The following is a 16528-nucleotide window of genomic DNA, read 5'->3' on the forward strand; positions in this document are numbered from 1 at the left end:
GTGGAGCCCCAGAGCGAGGTCGATTGATGGTCATTTTGTGCTCCTTCCATTTTCGAACAATCGCACCAACAGTTGTCACCTTCTCTCCCAGCTTCTTGCTAATGGTTTTGTAGCCCATTCCAGCCTTGTGCAGGTCTACAATTTTGTCTCTGACATCCTTGGACAGCTCTTTGGTCTTTCCCATGTTGGAGAGTTTGGAGTCTGCTTGATTGATTGATTCTGTGGACAGGTGTCTTTTATACAGGTGACTAGTTAAGACAGGTGTCCTTAATGAGGTTGACTAATTGAGTAGAAGTGTCTAACCACTCTGTGGGAGCCAGAACTCTTAATGGTTGGTAGGGGTTCAAAAACTTATTTCACTCAATGAAATGCAAATCAGTTGCTATCTTTTATTTAAAGTTATTTTTTCGATTTTCCTTTTGATGTGCTATCTGCCACTGTTAAAATAAACCTACCATTGAAATGATACTGTTCTGAGACTTTTCATTTCTTTGTCATTGGACAAACTTACAAAATCAGTGAGGGGTCAAATAATTATTTCCTCCACTGTATAACGCATTTCGGGGGTTATATTGTTCTGCATATTTATAAAGGTATGAAGAATGCAGGCTTACACAAGCAAAACTTACATTGATAAAAAGTCCTGGTTGTATTGAGCACTATAACAGCTTAAACAGCATTTCTATGAAAACCAGCAATGCTAGACAAAGGGCGTGTTTGGTAACCTGAGTTGAGAAGAACTGAGTATGCTCAGTAGCCAAAAGCCAAAGTAAATTAACGAGGGAGGTGGCCAAGTGGGTTAGTGGAGGAGAAGGAATACTAAGGGGATGCTACAGCCCTACAATAAACCTTTGAAAAACCGGAGAGGCAGGTATTTATAGATTTCAAAAAGGTTGTTTACTGATTACATTTAAATATTAATTAAACCCAACAGGATTGTTTTGCTTCCAATAAGGATATATTATATCCTAGTTGGAATCAAGTACAAGGTACTATTTTTTATTACAGAGGAAACAGATATACCGTATATACTCGAGTATAAGCCGATCCGAATATAAGCCGAGGTACCTAATTTTACCTAAGAAAACTGGAAAAACGTATTGCTCCGAGTATAAGCCTAGGGTGGGAAATGCAGCCGCTACTGCTAAGTTTCAATAATCAAATAAAAAACAGATATAATAAATAATAGATAACTTTTAGAAAATGCTACACTACACCAGCAGACAAAAGCAAGTTTGGGAAGGCTAAGGAAGCTGCCATACTAATTATCAAGTACTTGCCATCCTGCTGTGTGCGCTCCCCTGTGTACATTCCCCAAGCTGACTAGCAACCACTGTGAGTGCTGTGCCCATAAATGCCCACAAAATGCCCCAAGATAGCCATAGCTTCATACAGGAACATAACAGAGCTTAACAGATACACAGTTTCTCACCTGGCACAATAAAGCATTTTATATAATATCTGTAGTTGTTCTTGCAACTACAGATTAGTTCAGACACAGTTCACGCGAGGGGTGTCCTCAGTGGACCCCAGTGTACAAGTCCAACCACAGTAGTACAATACTAGTTACTAGGGCAAAATAATTCTTGATGCTGGACTTGCAAATTGAATTTGTAGAACAAGTGGTAAGTGGTAGAACAAGTTGTTCTACCACTTACTGACTGTGGCTCGTTGTGCAGATGGATGTGCAGATGTAAAAAGCTTGTTGCGCCCCTCCCCAACCCCACCCCCCTGTGGATGGACGTGTGTCCGTGCATACCTGCTGACTCTGGCTCGTTGTGCAGATGGATGTGCTACAATTTGCTAAATTGTGCCTACAATTTAGATAACAGTTCATAAATGGCTTATCTCCTAAGCAATTGTGCAATGCAAATATATTATAATGTATCTCCTGCACGGCTGACTACAGATTCCAGTCCACGGCTGACTCTGGCTCGTTGTGCACCCCCCCTGCACTACGAGCCAGAGTCAGCTGTGGACATCCATATACTCTAGTATAAGCCGAGGGTTACTTTTTCAGCACATTTTTAGTGCTGAAAAACTCTGCTTATACTCGAGTATATACGGTATTTTAAAAAATCTGAATTATTTGATTTAAATGAAATCTATAGGAGACAGCCTTCCCATAATTCAGAGCTTTCTAGGGAATGGGTTTCCAGATAATGGATCCCATAACTGTATATGGGAAATATACAATGAAATCCCTAGTTCCTTAATGACAACTCAATATTTTCATCTCAAAAAACTAACTCACTCTTATAATGGGCGGCCCCAGTAGGCTCCCTGAGCCCAGCTATGGTAAAGGATGAACTAAATATTGATTACAACAATCGAGTAAAGAATTGTAATATAAATAATGATTAAGAGGAAGATTTATGTGAGATTAAGGCGTAAGACACAAAAAAACATACCAACTTTCTGTTCATTCTCAAGGGATTTTTAGAAGTGTATTTATCAAATGGTGAACTCGAACTTTAACCCAGTAATACGCTTCTAAAAATCCCATAGGAATGAATAGAAAGTGGGTTATTTGTTCTGTGGCGAGCACTTTAAAAAAATCTTCCCCTTAGTGCAAGAACTATAGCATAAGCTTACCTTACAGGATTTGTGCTGTGCCTAGCACTTACTTGTAAGCAGACCTATAGAAATAACTATTTCTTCTAGTAAACCATACAGAAGGTATATAACACAGATTTTCTCAATTTCAAAGTCCACAATATTTGCTACATGTCAGAGACAGATTTCTTTTAGAATACCACCACCCCCCCACCCAAAATAAAGGAAAATACAAATCCAGTAAATAAAATCCCAGACCTCATTTTTAAATGATAAATTATAGATGTTGCATTTTTTGGAATAAATGAAAATAAATTATAGACCTTTCACCCTTCCGTAACCTAATTTGCATATGCAAATTAGGATTTGGATTTGTTTCAGTATTCAGCAGAATCTTTTACAAAGGATTCAGGGTTTGGCCAAAAGAAGTGGATTTCGTGCATCCCTAAAAAATACACACTGAAGAACATTCTAAAAACACACTAAAATGTAATGTTTGAGTCAAAGCTGAAGTGTTACTTTTGGAAAGTCATGGGTAAAGTTCATGGGGCAGCAGAATAGAGGCTAAACAGCACACAGAATTTTGTGTGAAAAAACACATTTTGGCATTTATTCTGACCTGAACACACAGTTTTTAAAAATTCACAAGTTTAAAAAAGTATTTGTGAAACTGGAACAGTGCAACATGTAAACAAGATAATAAATAGTTTTTAATTCTGGACAGTGTCTCAAAAAGATGTACTGTATGGGAAGCTCCTGAAATTTTTAAAATAGAGTAAATGTGCTGATCTTGCAGGAGCATGTGCTCTTTAAGCTGATTCCGGATGTAGCGTCAACTGTATGTGCTCCTGCAAGATCAGCATATTTACTCTATTTTAAAAATTTCAGGAGCTTCCCATACAGTACATCTTTTCTGGACACTGTCTGTGTTACAAATGAGGGGCAGGTGTTTCCTAGCGGTACTTCTCTAAAAGCAAAGCAGGATTTATGCAGCCAATTACAGCTTTGCCCTTAAAAGGAAAAAATAAACTGCAGCAGTCAGGTTGGACTATATGCTTCCTCCATCACAGGGGGATTAGCTGGCATCCTAAAGGCCAAAACGAGTGACTCTTGTACACAGCCTTGGAAAGAAGTTAGCCAGAAGGTTTTTGGAAACATTTTCTTTGAAGCAGCACAAAAGGCAACTTTTAAAAGCACATTCCTTCTATTTTTAGATGTGTAAAATGTAATGGCAATTATTTGTTCTTGGCATTTTAGGTCCCCTTTTACTAGATTATGGAACATCAATTAAACATGTTTAGCATTATTTTTCTCTTTGAAATACAGAGGGGAGGTGTACAGGGTAAAATGTATCATTATTTTACAGGGTTAAACTGAATTTGTTTAAGCAAGAAAAATGTGGTATGGTATTACTTTAACATACTAGTTTTGTTTTCTACAATGTTTCTTCTTGATGGACTGATTTAGCAGCTAAGCAGGTTTTAAACTGTTCCATATAAGTGCGTGCTTTTTCAAATTGCCTTTAGTAGTGCTATTTTATACCCAAAACACTATTCTGTAGTGCTGGCAAGAGAACTGTTATTTCAAACACTTTGGACAACATAACCCAAATAGGGGAGGAGGTCTAGTGGTTAAGGAGTTGGTCTGGATTTAATTCCTGGCTGCCCGCACATTCAATGTTATTTTTTACCATAATTTATCTAATAGTAATCGAATTTAAGAAAAAAAATGATGCTACTGCAAGTGCCTTACAGAAACAAGATAAAAACATGTCTATAGTCATGAATAATCAGTAGCCTTTTAATTATTTTAAACTCATTTACTAATTCCAGTCACCAAAACGTTGATGCTTTTACACCGCACACATTTATGCCAACACATTTACAGGGATTATACATCATTCAGCCTCTTCTCTGGTGGATCTTAAAGTCTAGGGCCCCTTGAATTTATTTACTCAAATTTTATTTAAATTTTGGTCAATTTTATCTGTAACCAATAAAACTCCATATATGTTTTTGGAGTGTGGTAGGAATAAAAAGTACCTGGAGGTACTCCTCTGCATACTCCAGTTTCTATCAATGAGCCAGTCTTTTGAGGGCTTTTATACAATCACTTATTTAAATAGCAGGGGTACAATTTTTGTCTTTTGAGGGCTTTTATACAATCACCTATTTAAATAACAGGGGTACAATTTTTCTTACCTATTATCATTTCTTTTACTGGCTGACTAATGTTGATGATGCCCTCTTAGCTACTAATGTTAGAATTGGTATTGGGTGCATGTTAATTGTAAATATTACTTTTTAGTTAGTGTTTTTACAACAAAGTAAAATGCTTGTAAAGTATGTAGAACAAGGGGGGTTAAAGAAAGTAAAGTAGGGGTTAGATAGGGGGTTGAGGGTAAAGGAAGGGAGGGGGGGTTGGACTCTCGCCTAGCCATTTTTATCCAGGTAGTCTTTTTGTTCTTTCCTTTTATTCAGTTCTCAGGTTGGAGTTTGGGATCTTCTTTTAGCATTGTCCGTTTTTAGGTCTGGTTAGTTGGTTGGTTATTTTGATTTTCGGTCCAGTGATCCAGGGTGTCCATATTTTTTCATATATGTCCATTTTGTGGTGAATGAGTGCGGTCAGTTTTTCCATTGTGGATGTCCACCAGATTTTAGCTGTTATTTCAGGGAGTTGTGGTGGAATCGACTTCCATTTTTTTGCTATTCCACACCTGGTCGCCAGGCAAATTTGGGAGCATAGTTTGAACTCGGCTCTGGTCAGATGGTCTGGTTTGTTGAGTAGGAGAGCTAGTTGAGGGTCTGGTTGGATTTCTTTCTGTAATAGTTGGCTTATGAATCTGAAGACCTCCTTCCAGAGTGTTGTAATTTGGGGGCATGTCCACCAGATATGAAGCTCATCTCCTATTTCTCCACATCCTCTATAGCAGGTAGGGTCTGATTTGTATATTTTGTTTAGTTTCTGTGGCTTGAGGTACCAGTCGTACAATATTTTGTAGGCGTTTTCCTTGATTATGGTGTTGATGGAAGCTTTTTTGATGTGTTCTAGAATTGACTGCCATTGGTCATCATCTATAGTCACATTTAGTCTCTGTTCCCATCGTACCATATGCTTTGTTTTGTTCGGTACTTTGTGGGAGTTAAGTTCGTTGTAGAACCATGTTATTTGTTGTTTGTGGTGTGGGTGATAGCTTAGTCGTTCAAAAATTGTTTTTTGTCTGTTCGACTTTCCCAGCTTTGCTTGAATGAAATGTTTGATCTGTGCATATCGGAAGAACTCTCGGTTAGGGATTGCCTTTTTTTGTTTTAAATCGTCCCACGTCAGAAGACTGCCTAGTGGGGTAAGGCTGCCAATATCTATATATTGGTTTGTTGTCCACCAATGGAATGTTCCTGGAGGGAAGTCAGGGTTATTTACAATCGGGACAAGAGGGGAGGGGTCTGAGCTGATCCAAGGTTTATGTTTTACTAGTAGTTTATCCCAGAGTCTAATTGTGTGCCTAAGTATCAGGTTGGTCAGGGTGGTTTGTGGTCTAGAGCTCCGTGCGATCCAGAGTATGGATCTCGGTGTTTGGGGAGCTAGCAGTTGTGTTTCTAAGGCGACCCACCAACAGCTGTAGGTAGACAATGCATTTTAACCATCTGGGCTAATTGTGCTGCTTTCCAATAGTTAAGTAGGTTGGGAAAATTTAGTCCCCCTTGCGATGTTGATCTCATAATAACTCTTTTGTTTACTCTATGGGGTTTGTTGTCCCAGAGAAAAGTCAGCATCTTTTTCTGTAGCTTTTCTAGATCTGTTACATTGATTGGAATAGGGAGAGTGCAGAAAAGGTATAGTATTTTGGGAACTATCATCATTTTCAGGGTGTGTAGTCTTCCTAGCCAAGAAATGTGCTGCTGTTCCCATGAGTTTATTAATAGGGTAATATTAATCAGGTTTTGGATCATTGGGGGGTAGTTTTTGCTGTACAGTTCCCTAAATTTTGGGGTTAGGTTAATCCCTAGATACTTCATGGTATCTTTACACCATTTAAATTCAAAGTTCATCTCCAGGAGTTTTTGGTTATGGTGTTAGAGAGAAATTGCTATGGCTTCTGATTTTGAGTTATTAACTCTGAATCTGGATAGTTTTGCATAGTTAGTTATCTCGTTGAATAAGTTTGGTAGGGATGTTTGCGGGTGCGTGAGGGTGAGGAGTGTGTCGTCTGCGAATAATGCTATTTTAAATGTGTCCTTCCCGATGTTTATGCCTGTGATATTTGGGTTCAGTCTGACTCTCTGTGCTAGGGGTTCAATGCATAGTGCAAACAAAAGGGGGGACAAAGGACATCCCTGTCTTGTCCCGTTATAGATGTTAAATGGATCTGAGTAGTAGCCTGATGAATAGACTCTGGCCGTTGGGTGATTATATAGGGCCATAATTGCGTTGCTGAAGTTAGGGTTGCATCCTGTATTTTCTAGCACAGCTTTTAAGAACTGCCAGTCCATCATGTCGAAGGCCTTTTCTGCATCCAGCGATAGGAAGATACTAGGTATAGAGAGGTCTTCGACATGGTGGAGTAGATGTGTGATCCGTGTAATGTTGTCAGTGGCGTCTCTACCTATGATAAACCCTACCTGATCTGGGTGTATGAGTTGTGGCATAATTTTGGCTAGCCTTTCTGCTAGAATTTTTGCGTAGATTTTAACGTTGTTATTGATTAGTGATATAGGGCGGTAGTTTTGGCAATACAAAGGGTCTTTTGGTGGTTTAGGAATGACTGTTATGTTTGCTCGTAGCATATCTGGAGGTATCTTGCATTTGTTGTGGAGAAGATTATTAAATAGGGATTGCATATGTGGGAGTAGTTTTTTGGTGAATTTTTTGTAGTATAGCATCGAGAATCCATCAGGGCCTGGGGCTTTTTTAGGCTTTAAGCTTTTAATGACTGCTGAAATTTCCTCGCCTGTGATTTCCGCTTGTAGTTTTTGAGAGTCTGCTGGGGAGATTTTAGGTAGTTTGCAGTTGTCTAAATATTCTTTCAGTTTTGTTAGTGCTATTGGGGTTGGGGGTGTTTTATTTCTGTTGTATAGGTTTGCGTAGTACTGTGCGAATTGGTTCAATATATCTTTGGGTTTGTAGGTTGTTGTGCCTATAGGTGTTTTGATTGCTTGAACCTTTTTACAGTTTCATGTTGATAACTATAAAGAAATTACAGCTTTCCAGACTGTGAGTGTATTTTTTTTTTTTTAAAGAAAATGTATGTTCAAGAAGGTTTCCTTGCTTCATGACTTCTTTTACCAGGAAGTATAAAAGAAAGGGTACTGTCTATCCAAGTAGTTGATGCTCCTGCCAAAGCATATCAGCTTGTACAGTATTTGCTTGTAATGCTTAAATGCTGCCTTACGTTTAAAGGACTGTTCAAGCCCTAACCATTATGAGATATCAGCTGTAGCACTATCTGCATTGAATACAGTTAATGGAATACTGCCAAGGGAAAACATTTTTTTCAAAACGCACCAGTTAATAGAGTTTCTTCAGCAGAATCCTGCATTGAAATCTGTTTTTCAAAAACACAAATACATTTTGTTATATTTAGTTTTGAAATATCACATGGGGCTAGTCATATTCTCCATAAAATTCAGTCACACTTTACTGCTGTGCTAGTGAGTAATATCACCCCCTCCCTATTTCCACCCAGCAGCCGATCAGCAAAACAATGGGAAGGTAGCAAGATAGCAGCTCACAGTAGATAATAGAATAGCACTCAATAGTAAGAAATCCAAGTCCGGCTTGGGACACATCCAGTTACATGGGAGTAGGAGAAAAAACAGGCAGTTCTTATGTGTAGTGTTGGCTCCTGTCTAATGTGTAGTCCTGCCTAAACACCAATATTACAGCTAAAAACAAAATTTAATTTGTTGGTTCAAAGAATGCAATTTTAAATGGCAGAATGAGTTATTTGCTATGTAAACAGTGTAATTTAGAAATAAAAAGTATACCATAAAAATCACGACAGAATCCCTTTAACTGGAGGTGTTACATGTGCCAAATGGTGGGACTGCAACCTAAGCAGCAAAAAAATGGTTTAGAAAGGACCTATACAAGAATGTGCCATTGCATTAAACTCCTCTATATACTGTATATTAAAAACATGCTTAGAAAAGTTGTGCTTGGAGCTGCTTTATTGAAAAGTTCCCCTCAAAACTGTACTATCATTGCCTATCACTTCCTATTTGCTATTTTTCAGGCTGTGCAGGAGAGCTAGTAGCTTTTTAGCACTTCAGTAGCTAGGTAAACTTGACAAAAAACTGCAACCAATCTTTCCTGTGTGGATACAATGATATGATTGGCTACCCATCTCCTACTGTGCTCAGGGGAGTTTCTGGGCCCAAGGCTGCCCTGAGGTAGCCTTCCAAATGCCACAGGGCCCAGTCCAATTAAAAACAGCACCATATACTATTCATTATTGCCTGCAAGATTAGGGACATTTTGAGTTATTCTAGATGTCCCCTTTCATTACTGAAGGTAGCTTATTGCCATACCTCCCACAACTCTTTACATACTCCTACACTGGAGGTGTAGATCTCTATAGACAACACACACTCATTAATTTAGAAACAGAAACATTTTGTAAAGGAGTTGCACACATGCCATATTTCACCACCATAAATGCTGATGCACAGGAAGTCACAATAAAAGGTGCAAGCTCCCCACCTGCATAAAATATGGTGTGTATGCAGCTACTTTGAAACGTGTTACTATTAACTTTTAATTACTGAGTCTCTGGGTTCATAAACAGTAGTTTAGTTTTTAGATGTGAAACTTTAAACAATAAATATGTAGCACTTAAAGGAAACATATACCCCCAAACAATGTCTCTATAAAATATATTTTATTTGCATAAACAAGCTCATATGTAAAACCCTGCTTCATCTAAATAAACCATTTTCATAAAAATATACTTTTTTTTTTTATTAGTATGTGCTATTGGGTACTCCTAAATAGAAAATAGACATTTTAAGAATTAAGGGCCGCCTCCTGGAATCATAGGATTCACGGTGCACACAAACAAGCCAAAGCACACATACATGCTAGGCCACGTCAGCCAATTAATAGCCAATTAATAATCTGCCTTTTGCTTCCACACTTCTTCCAGTTACTGTAAGAGCTGCATTATTTCTGGTCATGTGATCTCTGAGGGAGCCCACAGCCTATCACTATATGGTAGGTCAAGGGAAAGGATGTAAAAGGGCAGTACTTACTGATATATATATATATATATATTCCAGTTTGGCAACATTATTTAATAGGTCACTTAACATAATTAACATAAACTATCTGTTGGTTAAGTATTAACTCTGGAGGTATATTTTTGCTTTAAACATTACATTCTGCCGTAGGGTTATTTTCATTGTAATGGGCTAAAGAGCAATCATCATGCTACACAATTTTAAACCACAATTACAATATTTCAAAATAATCCACATACTCCTGAAGGGCCCCTACAAATTGGGAGAAGCAGTACCTCAGATCATGCACAGATAACTAAATATAGGTAATACATTTTATAAGGTAACATATAGACTGCAAAATCTAATAAAGTTTATAAATGCTGAGAAGAAAAGACCAGTGAAATGTAAAAGAAAAAAAAATTCAGTGATTACGATTATACAGTGTAACTTTGACACATTGGTGGGTGGCCTTCTCACAATAGAAAAACAGAGGTTCTTGCTTTTTCCATTTGTGTGGGTTACTTCCTTAAAAAGCCTTTCTTTGTCCCTAACATAATGCTTCTCCTGCTTTTATATTCCTTGCTCCATTAATTAAGCAATCCTTAAATAATTAAGGAAAAAAGTGTCACCTCCACTTATGACATTTCAAAATATAGTTCAGTATGCAGCAGTTGACCATACATTATTACAACCGATATGTGTTTCTCTGTAGAAACACATTGACTTACTATGCCTTGCAGCTATAAAGAAAGTATGTTTAGCACAAGCCCCACTTTGAAAATGGGGTATACTGTCCCTTTAAAGGGAACTAAACCCCCCATTGAGGGGTTAGTTCCACTTTAGGGCTCAAATCCTAATCTCTGTAATTGGTGACCAGGAGCAAGAGCACTGGTCCAGGACCCAGGATCAGCATATAGTACACTTATGCCTCCATGCTGATCACCAATGCTGAAGTTAGTAAAATAAGTGATGTGGCCAAAGATCACTATTGTGCTGCTTTGAAATTAGGGAGAAGCTATAGAGCACATGTTTCAAACACAAGGACCGCCTGGCTGTTTTATGTGGTCCTTGGTGATTGTGCCTGACCATACAGCTGACCAGTTGCCTGACTGTGCCGCTCCAGTCCCAGTGGCGCTGTGAGTGTGACTGACCGTGCAGCATGACCAATTGCCTGACCACTCTTACGTTCAGCCCTGCAGGGTGTGTGGTGTGTATTACGTCATTCCACACCACGCACCCACGCATACAGGGCAGAACATGAGAGTAGCCAATTGGAGCGGCACAGTCAGGCAATTGGTCATGCTTCACAGTCAGGCACAGTGCCACTGGGGCTGTAGCAGCGCAGTCAGGCAATTGGTCAGCTGCACAGTCACCACGGGCCACATAATGAATCTCTGCTCATCTGTGGCCTAGATTGGCCAGGCTCTCATCCAGTCCTGTCCAGTTTGCTTTGTGTTTGTTGTTATTTTTAAAATATGATTAATGCACGAGGATGCTATGGTGTTTCAGGGTGAGAAAGAATCCTTAACTAAGACGAAGTATCTTATTAAAAAAATTTGGCCCGCAACTTAGCCTTTGTTTTAGATTTCGACACCCCTGCTATAGAAGAACAGTTAAGTTGTTGGAAGCAGTGATGATTCAGTTGAAAAGGGAGCTAGTGGTAGGGTTGCCACCTGTCCAGTTTTGACCCAGACAGCCCGTTTTTCGGAAGGCCCGCCAGGGTCTAAACCGCCTGCCCAGTTTCCCAATTTAAAAAAACAGGCAGGACTCTTTCATATTGATGCGGTGATCAGCCAATGGCTGATCGCCACAGCATAGCCTTGCCCCATTACATCATAGCCCCACCCATGTGAAGCCACTGTCCCGCCCAGTGATGCCATGTCCAGCACCACTGCCGGGGGTTAGCCATAGCAAAAGGTGCACCCCTAGTTAGTGGCCTGTGCACTGGGGCAAAAGATGAAATATTTGTGCAGTGTTAGTTCCTCTTTAAAGGCATCATTTTTCATTAATAATATGGCAGAGCTGCATGTAATACAAAATCTTACATTCATATTAACTGCATATATATTCACTAATGTAAATTGTATGTTGTAACAGAACACTCTAGGTAAATACCATAACAACAAAAATTCAATTTAAATCTTTTGCCTAATCTGGCAATTTTGCTGAAAATGTTTAAAATGAACTATGCACTTTACAGTAAAAATACATTTCACTGATATCACTGTATGATTTTTGTTAAGTAACATGAACTGTAGGCCTTAAATTTCAAAACAACAGTAAATTGCCATGTATCAGGAGGTGTTTCTATAACCTTTCGTTCCAATGTATTAGCCTTTTCTGTCTCCTGCCTTACAGCATTTTACTTGAGAATGATTAACAATAAAGAGCTAGAATTCCCTAAGGCTATATTAGTTTGCTCAGACTCCCAGCTGCCCAAGATATGGATAAACGTGTGTCTGCATGATTCAGCCAGGGCCATACCTTAGAGATTATGTACCCTATGCAGGTGCCCCCTGCCTTCTCCATCTTGCCTCCCTGTTCTTCTAAAATTACACATCCCCCACCAATTCCCTCTGTCTCAGCACACTAACCCATACTCTCGCCCACTACTTTACTCAGGCATGTGTGCTGTATTGTAAGAGATTGTGCTAAACTGAACTGAATGAATCAAGGTTTAAATCAATTGCACCTGAGCTGGCTTCACATTATTTGTCATACAAGTCCAGTTTGGAACTAATGGGCTGCAGCCTTAAGGCATGGTGGTCCACATTACAGAAAGGCCCTTTATGTACAAAATCTAAGGTGTAGACCATTCTAGATCAGTGCTGTCCAACTTGCTGTGGTACAGAGAGCCAGAATTATTCTGGCCTCCATGGTGGAGAGCTAATGAAAGTCAGTTCTGACCACCTCCCCACTCCCGGGTGTCAAAAATGCAACTTAAAAAAATTTAAAAGTGTAACTTAAAATGTAACTTACAGGAATACTGACACCTTCACATGAAAATGTTGTTAATGCAGAAGTTTTGCTGAAAGTGCAGTACTTTCAGAGCTTTCAGACATTACACAAATCACCATTGTCTATGGGAGCAACCTGACTTTCGGTAGTCATTAAAGTTTTAGCGTCTGTAATTTCCTAGTTCCAAATGATGGGACTTCTGCAGTCCTGTAAGTATCATCTTTACAGAAAGTGAATACAAAGCAATTTAAGGACAAAAATCAGAACTAGGCATTTAAATTGGCAAACTAGATGAACCTTTTGGAGAACCACTTGTTTTCTGCCACTGCATTGCATTATTCTATAGAAATGGAGATACTCAGTGGCCAACCTACTGTTGCCATGAAAAAACATACTTAAAATCCAAAAGTGTTTTAATTATACTGAATAGTGATGAGCAAATCTGTCCTGTCTTGGTTCTCTGAAAATTGAGAAACTGTGAAAAGGTTAGTGAAACGGTGTAAAATTTGTGACACGCGTAAAATTATATGTGCAAAATACAAGGCAAATTTTTGCATCTGTTTTGTGAAACAGAGATATATCAGAAACAATATCCCAGGGAATAATTTGGATGCCCAAAAAATACAACCAAGTACAGGTATCGGACCCCTTATCCGGAAACCCGTTATCCAGAAAGCTCCGAATTACGGAATGCCCGTCTCCCATAGACTCCATTTTAATCAAATAATTCAGAATTTTAAAACTGGTTTCCTTTTTCTATGTAGAAAGAAAACAGAACATTGTAATTGATTCCAACTAAGATATAATTAATCCTTATTGGATGCAAAACAATCCTATTGGGTTTAATTAATGTTTTATTGATTTTTTAGTAGACTTAAGGTATTGAGATCCAAATTACGGAAAGACCCCTTATCCGGAATACCCTTGGTCCCGAGCATTCTGGATAATGGGTCCTATACCTGTATAAAAAAGGTTGTTGTCTGTGATGTAAAAATAAATAAATAATTGAAAAAATAATAAGTGACAACATGTAGAGAAACAGTAATATTTAATGTAAAACCCAATGAAGAATATAAAAACAACTGAATTATAAAAGGCTAAAGCAAAAAATGTTGGTAATGCTACATACTATAAGATGCAATGAGAATGCCTTACATTTCTGTGAAATTGTTTCCACCACTATGAGGTGGTAGCATGTGACTGTTTCAAGCAATTATTACGTTTTCACCAGCTCACTAATATGTATACCAACACTGGGATTTTCATAGATTGGGTATCTTCTTAGCAATAAATAATACATATGAGTAGACAATACAATTTAACTTATAAATGTTAACTGGTAATTGATCTATTTCTACATTGCATAACTTTTTCAGTTTCACAAGGGGGGGTTTATTTACAATCAGATTTTTTTTTTTTTTTTAAATCACGAATAAACACTAATGGCAGTCATTTATCAAAATATCCAAATTGACAAAACCTGGAAGAAAAAAGTTGCAGAGAAAAAGGTGAAAACCTTTTTCAATTTGTAGCACGAAACTGCGATATTTTGGTATTGTCACACAAAAGTCAACATAAAACCCCCCGAAAATCTTTAAAACCACAAAGCAAAGAAATACCTTCTGGTTGTAAAAGGGACATCTACCAATCTGACATTGACTTCTACAAAAGTTTGCATTTGGAATTGTCACAGCTGCGTAATAAATTGCAACAAATTTGCAACAAAATATGGTTTTCAGTGACAAAAAACCCGGATTGAATATTTTTTTTAACAATATTAGTAAATGCACCCTTAAATTTTCATTTTCTATTATTGCTTCAGTTACAGTTAGCGTCCTCAAAAGTACAAAAAGAATAGATTTTAATTACTGCTGATTCTAATTTCACTTGTCAGAAATGCACTGCTGAGCTTCTTCTAATGCTATATCTAGGCTTTAAGTGATACTGACACTAAAAAACTCCTCTTCAAAATATGAATGTACATTAAACGTTTCCTGTAGGTCATGTTGATTATTTTTCACAGATAGGGCTGCTTTTGTAAGTACAAGTATAGGACCTGTTATCTAGAATGCTCGGGACCCGGGGCTTTCCGGATAAGGGGTCTTTCTGTAATTTGAATCTTCATACCTTATGTCTACTAAAAAATAAATTAAACATAATTTAAACCCAATAGGATTGTTTTGCCTCCAATAAGGATTAACTGTATCTTAGTTGGGATCAAGTACAAGGTACCGTTTTATTATAAGAGAAAAAGGAAATCATTTTTAAAAATAAGAATTACTTTCTAATAATGGAGTCTATAGGAGATGGCCTTTCCGTAATTCAGAACCTTCCAGATAATGGATTTCTGGATAACGGATCCCATACCTGTAATTAATGCTTGAAGTTCGTAAACCGGACTGTTTTGCCAACCTGACAGTTCCTTCTCAACCTCAGAAGGTTGAGTCCCTTCTTAACCGGTCAGTTACAGCTTCTAATGCTAATGGATTATTGCAGAACAAACGTGGCAGCCCCCTCATAGCATTGGGAAAATTCTTCTAAGGCAAAATTTAAAATTGCATGTAAAGACAATGGGGCTGATTCACTAAATGCGATAAAATTTATCGCACGCTTTTTTGCGTTAAATTAGTTGCGAAAATTAGCGCGCGATTCACCATAGTATTATCGCGTGTGTTAAGTCACCATGTCGCATGCGTTATTTTTCGCGCGACCGCATGCGCTAGTTTTAACGCATGCGTTAATTTACAGTAGCTTTTGGCAATAAAATATGGACTTTACAGTGTTATTTATTCAAGTATGTGTTTCCCCTAGAGTGACGCAGCCACCAGTTTGCAGGGAAATGGTCATTTTTAATACAGTAATTTTCCGCAAGTATTGGCGTGTATGGCTAACATGGTGTGCGTTCATTCGCACAACTATTTATATGCGGCTACAAGTGATGAAATGATTTGCAGCAAATTTTTGGATGTGCGGCAAATTTTTTCATGCGTTTCACAAAACAATCTGCCAATGGCAAAACGCATGAAAAAATTCGCCACGCAAAAATTCACCGCACGTCCAAAAATTTACACAAGCGTCAACAATTTTTTTTGCCCGCACAACATTTTTGCCGTTTCGTGGATCTTTCAAAAGATTTGCTAATTTTTCACCAAAGATAACCAGAACACATTTGCTCATCACTAGTGGCTACTATTTATATGCTACCATTTATATGCTATCATCTATATGCGGCGACAATTTATATACACTATTTCTAAGCTACTATTCATATGCGGCGACTATTCAAGTGTGTTATTTAGCGCATGTACCGTCAAATACCACTTGAAAATAGTCATCGCGAGTTAAATAACGCATGCAATATCGCGCGTAAAATAGCGCAAGTATGCTTATAATGAATCGTGTGAAAAGTTGCGAAAATTAAGACGCGATAAAATTTTTACCGCACGCTATAAATAGCGCACGTTTTATCGCACTTTAGTGAATCGGTCCCATTGTTGTGAAAGGGTTAATTTCTGGTGTCAGGATCTCTTAAAGGAACAGTAACACTAAAAAATGAAAGATCTTTAAAGTAATAAAAATATAATGCACTGTTGCCCTGCACTGGTAAAACTGGTGTGTTTGCTACAGTAAGGGCTCTGGCACACGAGGAGATTTGTCGCCGGCGATTTTTAAAAGAGAGATTTGGCGACAAGACGAGCGACAAGACGCAAATGCTAAATCAATGGAAATCGCCAGCGTCAAAACATACGAGGCTACTTCAAATCGCCTGCTGTTTCAAATCGCACACAGACCCTTTT

At 38.2% G+C, this 16528-nt stretch overlaps 2 protein-coding genes across 6 annotated transcripts in view; one reads left to right on the top strand and one right to left on the bottom strand.

Annotated features, from left to right (window-relative positions):
- The window catches only part of nt5dc1 (5'-nucleotidase domain containing 1), a 140067-nt gene that overhangs the window by 79756 nt on the left and 43783 nt on the right, over positions 1-16528 (bottom strand).
- Positions 1-16528, top strand: part of col10a1 (collagen, type X, alpha 1) — a 42546-nt gene that overhangs the window by 12738 nt on the left and 13280 nt on the right. The gene's annotated exons all lie outside the window — the stretch shown is intronic.

The sequence above is a fragment of the Xenopus tropicalis genome, chromosome 5, assembly GCF_000004195.4.
Source record: "Xenopus tropicalis strain Nigerian chromosome 5, UCB_Xtro_10.0, whole genome shotgun sequence".
In the NCBI taxonomy this organism is placed as follows: Eukaryota; Metazoa; Chordata; class Amphibia; order Anura; family Pipidae; genus Xenopus; species Xenopus tropicalis.